The 14,907-nt window shown below is 39.5% G+C and overlaps 1 protein-coding gene across 3 annotated transcripts in view; it reads left to right on the plus strand.

Annotated features, from left to right (window-relative positions):
* Positions 1 to 14,907, plus strand: part of mafga (v-maf avian musculoaponeurotic fibrosarcoma oncogene homolog Ga) — a 96,689-nt gene that overhangs the window by 43,578 nt on the left and 38,204 nt on the right. The gene's annotated exons all lie outside the window — the stretch shown is intronic.

Below are 14,907 nucleotides of genomic sequence, written 5' to 3' on the forward strand. Positions count from 1 at the left end.
GTTTCTTGACAAACAGGAGAAAATCTGCAGATGCTGGAAATCCAAGCAACACACAAAATGCTGGAGGAACTCAGCAGGCTAGGCAGCATCTATGGAAAAGTGTACAGTCAGCGTTTCGGGACGAGACTCTTCAGCAGTCCTGCTGAAGGGTCTCTGCCCGAAACATCGACTGTACTCTTTTTGCCTGGTGTGCTGAGTTCCTCCAGCATTTAGTGTGTGTCCCTTGTATCTTGAGCTGCCGTAAAGGGTTGTTCTTAATTGCTGTTCTCCTTTTTTTAAAATCAATTAGCTTTCACTATTTTCAGAATCTGTCCACAACTTTAACTTGCAGATAGATTTTAGCAGTCTACTTTGAAATAACTGTGTGTGTGTGTGTTTTTAACCCATTTGCTCTGTTTGTTTATGTCATTTCATAAACACTGCAAGACAAAAGGATTAATAATTTTGCCCTTCTCTGTTGACCAATTCAAATGATGGGGCAGAAAGCTACACGTCCAAGTCATTTGTGTCAGATTACCAAAATGTCAAAACACCATTGGACCTTTGAGGGGCACTGCCAGTCACATCTGGCTAATTTAGTGTACTTGCCCATCATCCTGACTCCTTGCTGCTCTCCCAGCTTTCTAGACAGGTCAGTTCCAGAATCTTAAGTAGCTAACTCTCTGTGGGGTATGTGAACCAATTCTTTAGTAAATCTGAATTGAATGTAAGATGTAACTAAAAATGAATTGACTCACAGATAAAATTTGAGGTTTTTCTTGGGTGGGTGCTTTTTGCATGTAGGTTTTGGTAGCTGAATTTTTCTTGTAAAGATGTGTGCAAAGTTCCAGATGTGGACAAGTAACAGTTCACTTGTAGTTGTGAAATGACTGTGATGGTGCATGTTTGATTGATGCAGTTTGTTCCATTGCTAAATGAATGTTGCAATATAGGTTATGCTGAGAAAAAGTACTTCTGTCCCCCTAATATTGGGGGCAGAACTAGCTGCTGTATTAAATACAGGTTTGCTTGTTGTCAGCTATCACCCTGCCCCCCCTCAACAGTGAGGATTTGCAAGTCTGTAACATGAAGAGACTAGAATAACCTTCTGAATGGCTGAAGACTGCTCAGCCACTGGGAAAAGCATGGTCTTAGATTGATAATGATTTTCAAAAAAGATTAAAATTAATGAATGCAATTGAAAATTTAAAAAAATATCAAAGTGCAAAAGATGTTTAAGCAACTTGAAGAATTAATGCAAACTCAAATTTATTAAAACCAGAAATAACATTTTTTTTTACTTGCCTGTTTACCTCTTCTATTCAAATGAATGGAGTTGCTGTCTTTTCAGTGGATATAAATTTCTTTCCAGTCCTGAAGAAGGGTCTCTGCCTGAAAAGTTGACTATCTATTCATTTCCATAATGCTGCCTGACCTGCTAAGTTCCTCCAGGATTTTGTATGTGTTGCTTTAGGTTTCCAGCACTCTGCAGACTTTCGTGTGTTTATGGTAGATATAAATTGCTTTGTGTGCACAGAGTAGATTCCCCAGTACAGTTATCGGGTTAGTATGGCAAGTTTGCTGAACACATTGTTAAAGCATATCCTGGCGTTTGGCAGGCTCAGCACCTCTACATTAAAGTGGCAGGCTCAAACATTGCCCCTCAGGATGGGTAAATGCTGGTAGTTTGATGAACTCCAGGCATTTACCAGCAAGCTCCCTGGCACTTGTGTTGCTTGGATTTCCAGCATCTGCAGATTCTCTCTTGCTTGTGACAAATCATGCCACGTTCGTTTATTGAAAAGATGCTTCCCCCCCGCCCCATCAGAACGAGGTAGTTCTTCATGAAATCCAGATGGCCAGCCTTATTTACCAGTAACCATCTACCAGTCATCCTGGTTCCAATATACACATGCTGTCTCAAGGCTGTAATTTCATTGTCCTTTGACAAAGTTTGGTCAAGTGGTCTGAATTAGCACATCCTGTACCTCAGCAGAAAATAAATGACTCAGCCAACTAAATTGTGCATTGACGATTCAAACCATAAAGCATTTTCGGAATTAATGGCAACTGTTTCGTTATCTGTTATGTATAAAACTAAAGCCATTTATACCAAAAGGAAGCTTGCTTGATTTGTTTGCCTTCTAGAACTGCTGCAATCCTGTGGTGAAGATGCTCCCACACTGCTCTTGTTTAGGCATGGCAAGGCAGGGTGGTGATGACAATGAAAGAACCTCAAATCTTCCTAGTCAAGGTGGCATATGGCTTGGGGGGAGCCTGCAAGTGTAGGTGTTTGTATCTTGTTGCTGCCCTTGGTCACCTTGGATAGAGACAATGAGTTGGGAAGGCATTTCTGGAACAACCTAGGCAAAAAAAAAAAACAGCAGGGTAAACTTTGATTGCTACTCAGCCACTTTGTAGTATTGGTGGATGGTCTGAATACCAAGGGTGGTGGATGAGATAGGGGTCAACTAGGCCACCGAGTACCAAATCATCTGAAAGCTCTTGGGAGTTGTTGAGAATGCAAGTGGAGACTAGCTTATCAGACTCAGAATTATGCCTTGTAGATGAGTAATGTCAGCCTTTAACTTATTCTTGTAACACTCTATGGTTGTTTCAGCTGAGTTTCTGGTGAACAGAGACACTCAAATTCCCACCCCTCTTGCACCCATGGCAACTCAGTGATGGTAGTGCCATTGAATGTCAGGGATAGGTAATTGGAGATCATTGGATATGGTTATTGCATCCCACTTTTGTGATGTGAGAATAGTTTGGGAAAAATTGGAAGCAATTATTTGGCCTGAGGTGAACAATCTTTTGAAATTCTTCATCCTACTACACAACCAATATTGTGGTGGCTTGGCCATTGAGTACTTTGGTTTTCGGGAAGTGAAGGATTATTGCAGGAAAGTGATGCTGAGGTAAAAGGTTGGTTGTAATCTTTTTGAATAGCGGAAGGAGGCACAAATGATTGAATAAACTTGTACTTCCATTCCTGATCATTTTTTTAAAACTAACTTTAAAATGAAAGTAATGTTATTGATAACACAACTAAAGCTGTTTAAACCTAGGAACAAGTTGGCAGCGGTGCCGTAGGACTGGGATGTTATACCTCTGACAACCGCAGCCAAAGATCAAAGTACATGTATGTCACCATGTACAACCCGGAGATTTATTTTCTTGGGGGCATATTCAACAAATCTGTAGAATAGTAATTATAACAGAATCAATGAAAGACTGCCCAACTAAAGCATTCAACCAGAGTGCAGAAGACAACAAATTACGCAAATACAAAAAGAAGAAACAATAATATAAATAAATAATCAATAGGTTTTGAGGACATGAGGTGAAAAGTCCATTGATTGTGGAAACATTTCTTCCTTTTGTTTTCTGAATGTTAGTCCATTTGATGATCATTGACTTCACTTTCACCAGGGGTCTTGGCTGCTGTGCGTATTTCATTTGAATGCTGCCATTCTGAACTCTCCTCAGGCATTTGACTCAGGTCTGGTGCCAAATAGCCCTGGATTTAAGTTGAGCATAACTGGATTTGTACTCAAACTGAGTAAGGGTGGGCTTCTGTGGTGTTTAAATGCTTTAGCTGGTGATAATCTTGGAGCCAACGTATCTTTTTCACCTGTCCACACCAGCTCTTGCTCCACTCAGCTTCTATACAGGCTATCTCAAGAATGAATCTCCAGATAAAGATCTTCCAGTTCAGATAAAAGGGTCTCAACCTGAAATTTCAACTGTCCTTATCCTTACATAAATGCTGGCTGACCCGCAGGGTTCTCCCAGTGCTCGTGTTTTCTCCCGTCTCCCAAAGTCTGCAGTCTCTTGTCTGCTGAAAACAGACAAGCTGTCCTGTTGCAGAACCGCAGAGTTTGATCTAATCCATTAGTTGTGGTACTGCTGAGCTGGGCTCATTCCGTGCTCTTAACTAAGCAGGTGATGAGCTGCTTCAGGTGGGTATCTTCCATTCTTAACTACCACTAGTGTTCCTTGTGACTTCACTTCCACAACTGTTCCCTGCCTGGCTATTCACATTCCTCATTAAACCACAGATGATCCCTTCGTTTGTTTCTAATGATAAAAAATGTTCTGTTACACCAATGAGATTACAGACTGTAAAGGAATATGTCCCTGTTGATTAGTCCACAACAGATATAAGCTTGCTGTGTCCAGCTTCTTTGGTACTACAGTAATGCCACAAAATCTGGAAGTCCTTAGTGAAGGCAAAACCTAGTCACCTCATTATAGGAAGCTTCAGAGATGTGGAGATTTACCAAGATGCTGCCTGGATTAGTGAGCATGTCTTATGAGGATAGACTGAGTGAACTAGGGCTTTTCTCTTTGGAGCAAAGGAGGATAAGGGGTATCTTGATAGAGGTGTGGAAGATGATGAGGCATAGAGAGGACAGCTAATACAATTTCTCAGGGCAGGAACAGCTAATACAAGGGGACATAATGTTAAGGTGTTCGGAAGCAATGGGATGTCAGGGGTGTTTTTTTTTTACACATGGTGGTGGGTATGTGGAACTCGTTGCCAGGGGTGCTGGTAGAGGTGGATGTATTAGAGGTATTGAAGAGATTCTCAGATAGGCATGTGGATGATAGAAGAAGAGGGCTATGCAGGAGGGAAAGGTTAGATTGATCTTAGGGTAGGTTAACAGGTCAGCACAATATGTGGGCTCAAAGGCCTGTAACGTGGTATACCGTTCTATGTTCCAGTCTGTATAAAGTAGTGGTCATTCCAACCAGTCCAGTAGATTGAGAAAGTTCAAAGTAAATTTATAGTTTTATCGAAATACATATGTCACCATATACAGCCCTGAGATTCATTTTCTTGAGGGCATTCACAGAAAACACAATAGTATCAATGAAAAACTGCTCCCAATAAGACAGACAACAACCAAACCGCAAATACAAAAAGAAAGAAAATAATAATCGTAAACAAAATAAGCAATAAATATTTAGGAAATGAGATGAGTCCTTGAAAGTGAGTCCGTAGATTGTGGGAACAGTTCGGTAATGGGGCAAGTGAAGTAATCTCCACCAGATCAAGAGGCTGATGGTTGAGGGGTGATAACTGTTCCTGAACCTGATGGAGTGGGTCCTGAGGCCCCCGTACCATCTTCCTGATTGCAGCAGTGAGGAGTGAACATGGCCTGGGTGTTTGGGGGGTGGGGGGGGGTCCTTGAAGATAGATGCTGCTTTCTTGCACTACCGTTCCATGTAGATGTGCCTGATAGTGGAGAGGGCATTAACCTGATGGACGGAGCTGTAGCCGTTACCTTTTGTATGCTTTTCCATTCAAGATCATTGGTGTTCCATACCAGGCCATGATGCACCCAGTCAGTATACTCTCCACCACACATCTATAGAAGATTGTCAAAGTTTTTGGATGACATACCGAATAATAATGGCACTTAGGTGTTGGACCCAGGACAGATCCTTTGAAATGATAACATCAAGGAATTTAAAGTTATTGACCTCTTTCTCTGATCTCATAATGAGGACTGGCTCATGGATCTTCAATTTCCTCCTCCTGAAGTCATTAATTATCTCCTTGGCCTGTTGTTGTGGCACCACTTAGCCAGGTTTACGATCTCTCTCCTATATGCTGATTCATCAGCACCTTTGAATCGGCCAGCGAGAATGGTGTCATCAGCAAACTTGAATAAGGCTTTGGAGCTGTGCTCAGCCACAAGTATAAAACAAGTGCGGCAGGGGACGAAGCACACAGCCTTGTGGTGCTCCTGTGCTGATGGAGGTTGTGGAGGAGATGTTGTTGCCAATCCAACCTGACTGGGATCTCCAAGTGAGGAAATTGAGAATCCAGTTGCACAAGGAGGTATTGAGGCTATAGATTAGTTTTGAGGGGGTGATAGTATTGAATGCCAATCTGTAATCAATGAAGGGCTTCCTGGTTATGCATCTTTGCTGTCCAGATGTTGCAAGGTTGAGTGAAGAGTCACTGAAACGGCATCTGCTTTTGACCTTTAGTGATGGTAGTTTGTTCAGTACCTGCCACGTAACTAGTCTGGTAACTGCTTCAGACCCAGTCAGTTTAGTCAATGGTGGTGGTATTATGAAGCCACATCTGGTTATTTGTATTGAAGCCTCCACCCTGAGTGCACCTTGTGCTCTGATATTTCTGGCATTTATTCCAGTTGTTGCTCGGCTGAGATGACAACTGATCCATCAGCTGATGGAAGCTGATAATTGGAGGTTTTCTTGTCCAGTTTTGACGAGTCTATTTTGAAGACTGCCAGAGGTACAGACCTGTATAACCATCTCTGCTGGGATGTACTGAGGCTTTGTGATGGAGGAATCTGACATATTATCTGTAACACAAGAAGAGGATCTGGATACACACTTCCTACAGTCTAATTCAATGTCTGAGTGACTTTTGGAAGAGAGTTAGCCTGCATCACCCATGTTGTCAATTATATTCTCAGTTTTTTAAATTCAATTTGTCTTTTGCACATTGGTTGTTTGTCGGTCTTTGTGTGTAGTTTTCATTTGTTCTGTTGTATTTCTTCGTATCTACTGTGAATGTCTGCAAGCAAATGAATCTTAAGGTAGTATATGGTGACATATATGTACTTTGGTAATAAATTAACTTTGAACTTTTGATCAGGCAGCTGTTGGACTGACTAATCGCCTATTTACAAACCTCATTTCCGGAGAAGTTGGGATATTTTCCAACATGCAATAAAAACAAAAATCTGTGATATGCTAATTCACGTGAACCTTTATTTAACTGACAAAAGTATAAAGAAAAGATTTTCAATAGTTTTACTGACCAACTTAATTGTATTTTGTAAACATACACAAATTTAGAATTTGGTGGCTGCAACACACTCAACAAAAGTTGGGACAGAGTTAAAATAAGATTGAAAAGTGCACAGAATATTCAAGTAACACTGGTTTGGAAGACTCCACATTAAGCAGGCTAATTGGTAGCAGGTGAGGTATCATGACTGGTTATAAAAGTAGCGTCCATCAAAGGCTCAGTCTTTGCAAGCAAGGATGGGTCGTGGCTCACCCCTTTGTGCCAAAATTCGTGAGAGAATTGTTAGTCAGTTCAAAAGGAACATTTCTCAACGCAAGATTGCAGAGAATTTAGGTCTTTCAACATCTACAGTACATAATATTGTGAAAAGATTCATAGAATTCAGAGACATCTCAGTGCATAAAGGGCAAGGTTGGAAACCACTGTTGAATGCGCGTGATCTTCGAGCCCTCAGGCAGCACTGCCTAAGAAACCATCATGCTACTGTGACAATTATAGCCACCTGGGCTCGGGAGTACTTCAGAAAACCATTGTCACTCAACACAGTCCATCGCTGCATCCAGAAATGCAACTTGGAACTGTATTACGCAAGGAAGAAGCCATACATCAACTCTATGCAGAAACGCCGGCGAGTTCTCTGAGCCCGAGCTCATCTCAGATGGACCGAAAGACTGTGGAACCGTGTGCTGTGGTCAGATGAGTCCACATTTCAGCTAGTTTTCGGAAAAAACGGGCGTCGAGTTCTCTGTGCCAAAGATGAAAACGACCATCCAGATTGTTATCAGCGAAAGGTGCAAAAGCCAGCATCTGTGATGGTATGGGGTGCATCAGTGCCCACGGCATGGGTGAGTTGCATGTATGTGAAGGTACCATTGACTCTGAGGCGTATATTAGGATTTTAGAGAGACATATGTTGCCATCAAGGCGACGTCTCTTCCCGGGACGTCCACGCTTATTTCAGCAGGACAATGCCAGGCCACATTCTGCACGGACTACAACAGCGTGGCTTTGTAGACACAGAGTGTGTGTGCTTGACTGGCCTACTGCCAGTCCAGATCTATCTCCTATTGACAATGTATGGCGCATCATGAAGAGGAGAATCAGACAACGGAGACCACGGACTGTTGAGCAGCTGAAGTCTTATATCAAGCAAGAATGGACAAAATTTCCAATTGCAAATCTACTACAATTAGTATCCTCAGTTCCAAAACGATTAAAAAGTGTTATTAAAAGAAAAGGTGATGTAACACAATGGTAAACATGCCTCTGTCCCAACTTTTGTTGAGTGTGTTGCAGCCATCAAATTCTAAATTTGTGTATATTTACAAAATACAATTAAGTTGGTCAGTAAAACTATTGAAAATCTTTTCTTTGTACTTTTGTCAGTTAAATAAAGGTTCACGTGAATTAACATATCACAGATTTTTGTTTTTATTGCATTTTGGAAAATATCCCAACTTTTCTGGAAATGGGGCTTGTACATTATTGTCTGGAATGATTACACTTCCCGTTCTATACATCTGATCAAAAGCTTTCAAAGGATGGGCATACCACGAAAAATTGTGAATATCGATGAATCAAAGACGAAGTATCTAGGATATTTTTGGTGTGACAGTTTTGGGGAAGTGTTATGCAGAATATGACTGTCATCCTGGTTGGGTGAAAACTACTTCCTGCCCTATGCCTGTAAATGGCTTTAATATCCAAGATTTTGGGATGCCATCTCAAAACTGTCTCTGCATTACTTGAGATTGCACAAGGTTCTTTGGGGAAATTGATTGGGAAATGAGACTATCGAGGGACCAGTTGGGATAAGGGTCTTGGACAGCAACAGTTAGTGAGAGGAAAGTAATGTATTACCTGCTGTTTCATAACTCACCAAGAAATTCCCATTTCTCTGCAATAATCATTCATGTAGATATCTACAAATACAAATCTTTACCATTGTGGTGATGTTTGGAGGACAATGTAAGTGGAAAATGGCCCAGCTCTCTGAAGACTAATGAAAACAGCAAGCTGCACGTATGTGTTGGTGACATGGGGGAGAGGGGTACAGTTCTACTTTTCGTTGTGTCTATTTAATACTTGCCTCAGTTCTATATCACCCATAAAACCTCACTATGGAATGAGCCTCACCCACAAAATGGTTGTTAAACATATTAATAGTCTTAAAGTTATCCTCTAAACTGAGCATCAAAATAATTTATTTGTTGTTTATTATACTGGGAAATTGAGGAAATCACTCCACAATCACGTTTGTTGTTCCTGCTTTTCTTTGTTGCTGACCAGTGAAAGTATTGCATGAGAATATGTGGTGTCTTTCTCCCCCCAACCCCAGTGAATGACAGCTACAGGTTATTTTAATGTGCATGATCAAAGTAGAGTTTGTGTCTGGAATGTCAATCTCCACTTGGTGATTAATGATTAAACAAAACAGACATTTGTTGTAGATACCTAAGTTTCAAATTTCTGGCTACCAAGAGGTTTTGTTTTGGTGTATGGTATTAGTAAATACTCAATTGCAATGATAAACTTTTGTTTGGTTGGACAACATGGCTATCTCCAGAGGGTTTGGATGAGCTGTGGTTACGAAAGGGAATGTAGTCCTTGCAGGTCAGAGGAACAGGTGTGACCTTGTGTCATTTGAAGTCTGGGTTAAATTAATGGATATTAAAAGAAAAGTAATTTTGTGCCATTGGCTAAATTACTGCATAGTAATTTGGTTAAAATAGAAACATTATGCATGATTGACTTTTGAATTTTTGCAAAAAATATTAACTACTTGGGGTAGGTGATTTTGGCTACAGTGAAAGTTCAAACTAAATTGATTATCAATGTGCATAAATGTTGCCATATAGTACTTTAAGATTCATTTACTTGTTAGAATTTTATGAAAAACTGAACAGAAAGACTGACAAACAGCCAATGTGCAAAAGAAGACACAGTGCAAATAAATAATTCTGAGAACACAAGTTGTAGAGAGTTTTTGAAAGTGAGTCTGTAGCTCATAGAATCAGTAGAATAATGGTAAAGGAAAGTATGTCGATTTGTACCCCTAATACATTTTGTGCACTTGTTTCTCTGTTATGCCACTAGACTTTAAGTGCTTGTTGTGTTTTGTTGTTGGGATTCATTAGAGTTTATTGTTCACATCCTTTTGAATGCCCTGCCAGGGGTGGTGGTAGAGGCAGATACAGTACAGGCAATTAAGAAACTGTTAGTGTCTCTTAGTTAGAATCAATGTACGTATGTTAGCATATATTACTATAAGATTAATTTACTTGCAGGCATTTACAGGAAAAATGTAACTCCCAGGTACATGGACAATAGAAAAATGGAGGACTATCAAGGAGGGAAGGGTTGAATTGATCTTAGATTAGGTTAAAAGGTCAGCACAACCCTGTGGGCTGAAGGGCCTGTACTGTGGTGTTCTATGTTCTATAAAGTGACTTCATCATACTCTGTAACTCTTTATTACAAAACTGGTAGAAGATGAATGTTTGGTTGACATCAGTCTTTCATTAAATCTTGCAGCATCAAAAGTGCAGACAATCCTTCAAGTGGCCAAAAGAAAAAGATAATGCTCAAAATCTAGTACTGGAACATGTATTACATATTGGGGAGGTTAGAGATGTTTTATTTAAAGAGGGTGAAGAAGGGTTAAATGTGTTTGGAGATGAGAATAAATGGCAGGTGCCTCTGAATTTGATCATGATCTACAAAAAAAATTATCGTTTTATGTCAGATCTGCAAAGATGGATTTTATGAAAGTGTTGACGTGGCTGGTTTGAGCATTTCAAGTAGTGTGCAAACCTGCATAGTGTTTTGTGGGGTAGGCTGCAAGTGCAGATGCTGTGAGGGGTGATAATCACCTTGAAGATGACTTTCTCCACCCCCACAAACGAGTTGAAGGTGAATGCAATGGAGCTCTTTTGGAAGAGAATGCCTGTTCATTGACGGATGGGAAATTACACGGACTCTGTGGATGCCCATTCCTTTTCTTCGAAGCAATGCTATGAGTGACTAAACTTAAGCTTGTTTTTCTCTGCCACTCAGAGAACCCTAGGGCATTAATGGACTATTCAAAGCCAACCTTTCCAAAGTGAGATGATCAAGCAAAGTTTGGATGATTGTATGCTGGTTAAATCATATCACATTGTGGTGTTCTCCCCAATACAACGATACTGTGGAAAGAATAATTGGGGTAACAGGAGCCCTGCTTATCATCAAGAATGTGGTATGCAGTATCTGGTCAGCATTTTCTGCTCCTAGAGTGACATTTTTCTGCTCAGCAAGATTCTTCAGGATCTTTCCATAAAGGTTATGAAATATGGCTTAAAGCATTTTTTGCGCAGTTAATATTTTATGCATATCTCTAGAGTGAAGATAAATATTTTATAAGGAAAGTACTATTTCCCCAGGAATGAATGATAGTGATAAGGAATTGGTTCACATTTGGGTTGCAAGCTTTTAATATTTTGTTTATGGCACGTCTTGCTGCCCAGGGAATTTGGCAAATCCATTTTTTGGACTACTGCATGCAACTTTGTCTTTATTATTTAAAGGGATATATTTACATTGGAGTAATTTCAGAGAAGGCTAACTATTAATTCTTGAGGGGAAACAATACGACTCATTAGAGAATGTTTAGCGCAATGGGCTTGTGTTTATTGCTTGCAGTCTTTTGCAAGAATGAGAAGGTGATCTTGTTCTGAAGAGATTTGATGAGGTAGATGCTGAGACAGTTTCCTCTGGGAATCTAGAATAAGGGAGCATGGATTTCCTGTCTGAGATGGAAATGAGAACATCTTTTTATCAGAGGATGACGAGCCTTTAACGATACTGTGTCATTGAGAATTGTGAAGACTGAATCACTGAACCTGTATAAGGCTGAGATTGACTATTTTTTAAAATCTATCTGGGAGTCGAGAGTCAAGGGCAACGGGCGGGGAAGTGGTTCTGGCACCCAGATCAGATCAACTGTTATCTTATTGAATGGCAATGCAGGTTCATTCATGAGTTTTTTGTCTGACTATTCCATATCTATCTGGAGGCAGTATCAAAAGATAATTTTTGTACAATAGAGCAAACTTGAAATTATTGAGCTGCCCCATTTTTTGTTGGGATCCTCCTCTTAAAAACATATTGCTGTTCCATCACTCTACTGTTTTCTCATAAAGAAACAAACGATAAATAAAAGAAAACATTTTTGTTTTGATTTATTGATGTAAATTCTGAATTTGACATATGCTGTGTTGGTAATACATTGAATTTTAATGGCTTTTTATTTTCAAATTTGCCTTCCTGTTTTATCAAATTATCCATCTTGATAAGCATATAATTATTGCTGTTTGTCTCAAATCTGGTAAAATGCTATCTAGTGTTCCTTGATGCAGATTCAGACTTGTTTTTCTTTGCCTTTTGTGATGGATATTCATTGTCCAGGGGAACTTTTTATTTGCCAAACTCAGCTTTCTGACATAGCAGCTAACATTTCCAGAGATCAGGGTTGTTTTTGAGCAAGTTAAACTTCCATCCAATATTCTTTGTTCAGCTTCTTGTCGTAAGTGGGCACCAGTCTTCAGTTATTAATGTAAATACCAAGCAATAACCAGTCTGAAGTTAAGGACAGCTTTGCAAACAAACAGTATTGTCTACAGAATACAAACTGATGGCCCACAGCACGAGGCTGATTGCTTAAGAGATGAATTGTAAGACAATAGGATTGTGTTATTTGGGCCTGTATCAAACAAGACAACACTGGCTAAGTTATTTGGTTTAAGGAAGTTTGCAGACCAGACTGATACAATGACCTAGCACATCAGATAACTGATCTATCAAAAATTAGAAGATTTGTATACTCAAAGGATCAGTATTTGCAGCATTAATTTTGGGAACTCCGTTGCCAGAAGCTTGTAGGCAATCTGTCTGAAAAGGTATCTGAAAAAATATCACATGTTTTAAGTCACCCAAGTTGCAGAGAAACAGTAAATGAGGTGACTAGAATCCATTCTTCTGTCTTCGATTTCTGCGATGGATGACTTGTTCTTGTGCAAGTTGTTGGTGTGTATTTATAGGAATTATACCAGCATTCTGGAAATCCTTTTGTGTTTTAAAAAATCATTTGTAATTTGGAAATCTTTGATAAGATAGAAAGCCTCTGAGTTTTAAATGCGTTAAGAATTTTGTCTGGATTTCAACATGTATCATGAAAAGTGAATGAACTGTGTTTAAACTAGCTTGTTAGCTGGAAGTATCTCCTCTTTGGTAGGGAATGGAGGGCCTACTGCTCAAGTAATGGGTATTCACAGCTAAACTCACAGGTGAAGGATAAACAGGAAAGTGTAGATGGCCTTTGAAGAGTAGGGGGCTGTAGTATAACCTCCCTTTTGGTGAGGGTACTCATAGCTATTTATATTGGATAGGGCTTAAGATCATTTGAGTTTAGAACTTGGCAGTCAGCAAACTCAATACCATCCCACTTTTTAATAACCTTATTTCAAAGATCATTTGATCTGTGACACCTGTGACAGTCCACAGAGCCATCTGAATGGGCCTCATCGGTGTTTTCTTGAAAGTCTTTTTAAACTTCTGTTGTCACAGCTCCTGCCTCCATCATTGGTTTCAAGTAGGACAAGCTAACCATGTTGTGCATGTTATTTTTCCATCTGTTAGTTTCTGTGGTAATCAGTTTGTGTCATTTTGTTATTAATCGCTTAAATAATACATCTAGATCAAAAAACTGCTGCTGTTCAATGTTAAATAAAAACAGAAAAAGTTAAGAATATTCAGTGGGTTAGGCATCATCTGTGGAGGAAGAACTTGATGAAGAGTCTCAGACCAAAAATGTTAATCGTTCCTCTGTTCATCATAAGAATAAGCTAACTTAACAGAACTCAATCTTATGAAAAAAATCGTATTTTCTCATTTCCCAGTGCACTAACATTTATGTTCTCCTTCCAGTACCCTGTGCCTCATTATAACTGAAAAATAGCTATGCTAGTTAGGGAGTTTAAATAGCTCCTAATACAAAGGCCAGTAATCTTGCAGGCAGCTCTTGTATTGTTTTAAACTCACTAGTGTTACCTGTGTCAGTACTGGAGCTTCCCGAATGAGAGAGACAGTTCCACTATGCATGAGCAGCATTCTGCTTCTGTAAATAAAAAAAATTTTGATTATTGGAGTTGGTCAAAACCACGGTTTATGAGTCATTTCGTGATTCTAATGCCTAATCTTTAATATGCACTGGAAAATGTACAGTTACATTGACAAGTAATTATCAAATGTTAAAACATTCTAATAGCTGTGTTGCAATTGTGTTATGAACACGAATAAAATTGAGTCCTGATGAAGGGTGTTGGCCCAAAACATCAATTGTCAATTCCTTTCACTTGATCCTGCCTGACCTGCTGAGTTTCACCAGCATTGTGTGTGTTACTCTGGATTTCCGGTGTCTGCAGAATCTCTCAGTTTTTAAAATAAACAGTTGTTTGCAAATTTGATAAAATAAACTTGGCGTTGAAGTAGTAAAATAGTACATGACTGAATTAAATATTCAGAAGTGATGTCATGTATCTAAAATAATTTTGCATTTAAATTTAAATCCCAAATTATTCCAAACTTAAGTTCCTCCCTGCACTAATGTGGAGATTGGGCAGCAACCTTGCCATTGCTTTAGCATTCCTCTGTTTTATGAGGCCGAGTTGCTATCTTGACATTCAACCCAGCAACGAGCCAGAACTATACAACGAGCCAGCCAGATTCAAACCCGGGGCTCTCACTCTGAAGTCTGGTGCGGATGCCACTACACCACTGGTGCAGACTAAGCATGGCAAATACTCAATATGTTTACGTGCAGATATGCTTTTCAGTGCTAGTGTGACCAAAAAAAAAGATGATTGTTTCCATAATGGAAATATTAGGAACCTCCTGTGTCTTGATATAAATGGCATTTTGAATGAAACATTAGTAATCACTATTGTGATCAGTGATCCTATCAATCTTGCTTTCCCTGAGCTAACCATTTACATTGTGTTTTAAGGTCCATCCCCTAACTTGTTTCTGTTTTCTTTGAGTGAAGAAGCTGATTTACTTCCCAGTTAAAACACCCCTCCATAAACAAATTTTGC

Source organism: Mobula birostris, chromosome 24 (genome assembly GCF_030028105.1).
Source record: "Mobula birostris isolate sMobBir1 chromosome 24, sMobBir1.hap1, whole genome shotgun sequence".
In the NCBI taxonomy this organism is placed as follows: domain Eukaryota; kingdom Metazoa; phylum Chordata; class Chondrichthyes; order Myliobatiformes; family Myliobatidae; genus Mobula; species Mobula birostris.